Source organism: Aptenodytes forsteri, unplaced genomic scaffold (assembly GCF_000699145.1).
Source record: "Aptenodytes forsteri isolate BGI_AS27 unplaced genomic scaffold, ASM69914v1 Scaffold189, whole genome shotgun sequence".
NCBI classification, from domain to species: domain Eukaryota; kingdom Metazoa; phylum Chordata; class Aves; order Sphenisciformes; family Spheniscidae; genus Aptenodytes; species Aptenodytes forsteri.
This window is the reverse complement of record NW_008794490.1, coordinates 1,308,474-1,315,077: the sequence shown is the minus strand read 5'-3', so window position 1 is coordinate 1,315,077 and position 6,604 is coordinate 1,308,474.

Sequence of the window (6,604 nt, the reverse complement as noted above, 5' to 3'; positions counted from 1 at the left end):
ACATGGTGGTGTTGGGTCGACGGTTGGACTCGATGATCTTAGAGGTCTTTTCCAACCTTAATGATTCTATGATTCTATGATTCTATGATCTGCCTCTGTTGTATTAATGGCAGTAGTTTTGAAATACTGTATTTGCAATGGCTATTGAAGCCAAGAGAAATCTGCTTGTTTTCTTGTCTTTTGGTTCAGCTTCGGTATTTTCAATGTACAGCAAGGCATTTTCTCAGAGCTAATGATATCTCACTGTAAATATGTCCACCTCTGTCTTCCTGGGAGCTGGAAATATTTTTTGACAGTAAGCATTTATTATCAGTAGGACAAACAGGGTAGCTAGCTTGTCACAGTGAGAGCTACATTGCCCGTTCTGTTATAATTAGTATTTCAATTTTGTGACACAATAAAAAATGGCTTTTGCCTGCTTGAGGAGAGGATCATTTAGCTGGATTCATTAATGGTATACATTAAGGACAGACAAACATTTTGCCCCTGCGTCTTGGACATGAACTTCTGCGGTGTGTTCTCAGAAAAGTCTGTTAGGCACAGCCCAGTTTTCAGAGCACTGGGGTCTTCTGGAGTGGTGGATAAGGCTCATGGTGAAGCAGTTTGGCCTTTCCAAGGAGGTTCCCAAAGTGAGCAACCAGTGTGTCAGCCTCATCAGGGGTACAATCAAGGGATGTCCCCATGTCTAACAGTCAGGGGAGTTTAACCCATTCTGAAGGCAGGCACACATGAAGCTATTCAGACTGTTGAGACATAGTTTTGTCTGTTGTATGTGTTTATTCAGCATTCACATGTGAACTTCTTTGAGGATCTTAAGAAGCTTTAAAGACATTGCCTTCTGCCAGTCTGTTACACAGGGGTACTCCAAGTGCTTGCACATGAAATAGAAGAAATATGGGCCATTCTAGTGGACGGCAATTATCAGGCACATTTGAGCTCTCCATCAGAGATGCAGACATTAAAATATTTTATATGCAAGTATCCTTTTCCTTCTATTACAAGCATACTCCTAGAACTAGACGGCTATTATATTTTTAGTAGATATTTTATCCGCTGAAAAATGCAGCTTTACAGAGACTGCATATATTTGCAAATTGAGTTCAATTCTGGGAAAGTATTGTCAAACAAACAAACAAAAGTTTTGTTTTTGCATTTTCAAATGGTAATTATCTTTTTCAGGGTGATGTTTTCACAGAATCACAGAATGATTGAGGTTAGAAAGGATGTCTGGAGGTCATCTGGTCCAATCTCCTTGCTCAAGCAGGGTCATCTAGAGCAGGTTGCACAGGACCATCTCCAGACAGCTTCTGAATATCTCCATGGATGGAGATTCCACAACCTTCCTGGGCAACCTGTGCCAGTGTCCGGTCACCTTCACAGTAAAAGGCTGTTTCTGGATGTTCAGAGGGAGCCTCCTGTGTTTCAGTTTGTGCCCATTGCCCCTGCTCCTGTTACCAGGCACCATTGAAAAGAGCCTGGCTCCAGCTTCTTTGCACCCTGCTTTCAGGTATTCACGTACATTGATGAGATTCTCCTGAGCCTTCTCTCCTCCAGGTTGAACAGTCCTAGCTCTTCCAGCCTTTCCTCAAAGGAGAGATGCTCCAGTCCCTTCATCATCCTTCTGGCTCTTCACTGGACTCTCCAGTAGCTCCATATCTCTCTTGTACCAGGGAGCGCAGAACTGGACACAGTACTCCAGGTGTGGCCTCACCAGTGTTGAACAGAGGGGAAAGATCACCTCGCTTGTCCTGCTGGCAGCACTCCTCCTCATGCAGACCAGGATACAACTCACCTTCTTTGCAGCAAGGGCACATTCCTGGCTCATATTCAACCAGGTGTTCACCAAGACCCCCAGGTCCTTTTCTGCAAAGCTGCTTTTTCAGCTGGTCAGCCCACAGCACATACTGGTGCTTGGGGTTGTTGCTCCCCAGGTGTGGGACTTTGCACTCCGTCTTGTTGAACTAAATTTTTTATTCTGAAAATTATAACTTTAAAGCAAGGATTTAAACCTCATAAAGAAAAGGAAATGAAACACTTCTTTTGGCTTTATTTGACCTCACATAATTTTTGTCAGTTTATTCATTGTGCCAAATAAAATGAAAAAATCTTTTGGGGTTCATCTTGGGTATTTCTCTTTTTGCACCCTTCTTTCCTCTCTGATTTTTAGAGATTCCTATAGCAAGTTAAATATCAGAAAATGAGACAGCATTTTTAGAATATGAGACAGCAATTTTATTGACTTGCTAGTAGAGACCAATGAGAAAAATTATTTGCTCTAGGTTTAAGCAGCCTAACCTCGCAGTAGCATATGATTTTCCATAAACCTGATGAAGAGAACAGCTAATCCCATACGATTGTTCTTAATTGGAGAGCTGCCAGCCATTGTACCACCTGCAGCCTACATGTGATCAGCATATTTAATTTAGAAATATCCTCCATATGTTTTATCCTCACAACTTCGTTCAGGAATGGATATCATACTGCTGATATGAAGCTTGCATAGATGTTCCTCAGGTGGGAATCTAAGAGCAAGTTTAAAACACAATTATATTCAGTAAGGAGATGTCTTCTTCTTTATTTATACAATGGTGTTTGCCAAATCTGCTTCAGCAAAATTCCAACAAAAAGAATACTGATGGAGAGGATGGGGTGGGGGGGGAGTATCTCAAATGTGGAAAGATAAACAAGAGGTCTAACAGTAAATACATCAAATAACAAAAAGAACTTCTAAGGACTGAAAGACTGTCAGGGTTTTTGCTAAAATTAGAAATTCTATCCTCAAATAAAACATAGAATGTCTAACAGTAAATACATCAAATAACAAAAAGAACTTCTAAGGACTGAAAGACTGTCAGGGTTTTTGCTAAAATTAGAAATTCTATCATCAAATAATACATAGAATAATTTTTCTCCCAGTTATCTCATTAAACTTCTCTGTAAAATCAGTTCTGATTTACAATAAAGGTTTTGAATAACCAGCTTGTCCATAAAATTTCTTAATTTTAATAGTCTAGCAAATTTCCACTTATGTATAGTAATAAAACAGTTATGATAAACTAAGACAAAAATGTTTAGAATTCTGAAGATTATTTAGCTCTTTATGAAATGTGACATTTTCTTTTTGAATATTTGGTTTGGGAGAGGAGGAAGCTACTTGAATTCCTGCCTGTATTGGTTTTTATTTATTTCAATGTTATTATTATAACATTTTTTTCTTTACAAACAAGGGAAATTATTTGTCTAAAGAGCTTTTCACCTCTGAACAAATCAAATATCTAATGACAATTGGGTTTGTGCTCTGAGTTCACAATTATCAAATGAAACAGAGGGCTGAAAATCAGATTGTTTTTCTGCATAGAGAGCAGACTACTATTTATTTTACATAAGGCATTAATTTTAAGGACAAAGCTACTGCACTTTTGATCTCTGGAACACATTTATTCTTTCTTGCATTTTGTAATGTTTGTGTGAAGAAGAACTCCTTTCTTGTTTGATGAAATTAACTTTGCTTAATAAAGTAGCTATATGTAAGGACAGGAGTTGAGCTGGAACTCTAAAGCAGTGTTTGTGCTTTCCTTGAACAATGAATTAACCAGTATTGCACATATATCAGTTTTGTCATCTCAGGGGTAGTTTCATGGTGATAGTTTCATGAGGTGCCTGTCTAATATAAATAAATATTGCTTGACCTTTCCTACTAATGATGCAGGAATATACAATGGATGGCACTATAAAACAGCCAGCATTTTAAAGCTACACAGGGATCTCTGTTCATGTTTAAAATAATGGGCTTTTTCCCTCTTCCTTTGAAGATTATAAATTGGGAGTGGCTTAAAATAAGTAATTCAAGCTGCATTAACATAAAATGAATGCAAATCAACTGACCATAATGGAAGACTGTGTGAATAACTAATTGGGTGTTTGGAGTTCAAAATTTTCATGACCTTCAAAAAAATTATGTCAGCTAAAATGTATGTTTGTCTGGGGGAAGGAGATGTCTCTCCAAACTGAAAATCTGGAATTAATGTTTGACCTGGAAGGAAAAAAATGGTGCTGAGTCTTTTTAAAAGGAAGGGAAATGAAATGCAGTTTTACCAATCTGTTAATAGAAAGCAAAGCCACAAACTATTTTACATAATAGCTCAAGAATTAACATTCTCGCTGGAAATATTGTTGCATTTATTTTTATGCATTATCATTTCCTTGATCATTGGCTCAACCTTAAATAACGTGAAATGGCTCTAATAGGACCCAAAAGGCATTATACAGGGGGACGGAAGACCATTGTTACAGTTTCTCTTTCAGTTAAAGTTTTATTTCTGATACTAAGAGGACAAACTGACTATACACAAAGAATGCAAACCTTTGCATGGCCTGCTGATATAAGTTTAATTTGCTTGGATGTTTATCCTGGACCTCTTAGTCTTTATGCCTTCAGAGGTCATTATATTGAAAGGAGAACTTAAAGCCAGCATAATCAAGAAAGGAATTGAATTCAGGTATCCCATATTCTGAATGAATAACCACAGTGCCGTGGACAGAATCGGAATATTGCTGCCTTCCCAGGAACCATTTTTACAATATTGACATAAAACTTAACTTTTAATATAGAATGTTCAGAAAATTTTGATTGAATTTGAAGATATATTTAGGACAAGAAAAATGTTACTGTTTATAGGATATATTATTTCCCAAATAAATGTGTTTGGTTTTAGCTTAATCTGTTCCAACTGAGATTAAAATCAGGGTCTATATTACAAAATTTTAACATTTTTAGCATAAATTTAATTAATATTTTTTTCTATCAGCCCAGTCATTCATTTTTCAGTCTTCTGTACTGAAATCATTGTTAGATATGGAAGTGGTTTTGTTGGTTGGTTTGTTTTAAATAGGTTCTATGCTGGATCAATCTTTTAAGATTTTCTTCCTTCATTCATTCCGGTCTCAAAGTAATAGACAGACTTCTCTGGTTTTGTATTTCTCATATTTAATGAGAGTAATTTAAAGACTTGAGCATCTTTACTTCCTTTCTCCTATCATAGGACACATACAGATGTCCCTTCTGCATCTTTTACACTTTCTGTTCCCAGGAGTTTGACATTTATTAATCTTCATATTCTGTAACACGCAGTTGTCTTCAGGGCTCTGATGAGTATTTAGGATTTTACTTACTTTGTGATTCCTGCAACTCAGATGTTGTCATTAGTATAACCTTGGAAATGTCATAACACCTTTTGAGAATTTAATCATAGAAGTTTTACTGTCAAGGTAAATTTAGAAATGCCACACAGAATTATAGAGAGAAAGTAAATAAAATAAATGTTTCTTTATGACAACTCTGGCAATACAGCCTTTTTCTAAAGCATTACATTGTGGAAAAATAAATATACAAGCAAAACAATAGTGACAGAAATTCCTCCACATTTTCCTTTCCTATTTTTTTTTTACAGACTTAAGTACGTATCACGAGTATTTTTACCCTATTTATAGATGGAAGCCACATAAAGATGTGAAGACTTTCTAGGTATTTAATTTCAGACTTCAAATTCTTCTTTGCAGAGAGTATTTGATCTAACAAAGAGATACTAATAGCTCTGCCTTTACCTTTATATAATGAGTGATTCTACTGGAAGCAAATGACTTCTAAATTGACATTGCTTGCAACCAGACTACACTTCTGCTTTCTATAGGTAATGGTTTCTATAAGAACAAGACTGATATCTTTAACCCTTAGGTATTCCCTGGAAACCACATCAAAATGTCAGCATAGAAGTGCTTTAGCGCAAAGTCTTGTGTTTGATTCAGATTGTTAGTACTTCCTATAGACCCCAGTCTCCTAGGTTAATAACAAGCGAAGCAAGTTATAGATTATTGCAATTATGTTGTGGTACCATTTTGATGTATATCATAATTTTGGTTCTGATATTTATTGATTAGCATGGATATATCAGTAATATCTAGGGTAAATAAGTACTATTGGAAACAAGAAGGGAACTGTAATTCCCCAACAAACATTTCTGAGCATCTTAACATTGGAGCTAAATATATTTCAATGTATTTTTTCTTTCTTTTAATAAATATATACAAAAATGCTATCTATTTGTAATATAAATTTGTGTGTGTTTGTGTTTGTATGCACATATACATATAATACATATACAGCTATCAAAATAAGAACATGAAGAGTGAAACAGGGATGGACAGAAGAAATTTTTGAGAACATTCTGTCCAACAGGAGTCCCACTAATACTGGAGTGCTTTGTATCTCCCAAATCCACTTTTACTACCTCCACCTTTTGGGGAGGAAGATACTACTGTCATTCTTATTGTTTATCCAGATTAAACTAGTTCCTATCACTTTTGTACCAACACATCATACAAATCATATGATTGTGGACCTAGAACGTGTTTACATGTTACCTTCTTTACCTTTTAAAATTGTGGTAACTAAAATTCCTCATGATTCAAAATTCCCCACAGCTGCCAGTGTATCAGAAAGTATCATAGAATCATAAAATAGTTTGGGTTGGAAGGGACCTCTAAAGGTCATCTAGTCCAACCCCCCTGCCACAGGCAGGGACATCTTCAACTAGATCAGGTTGCT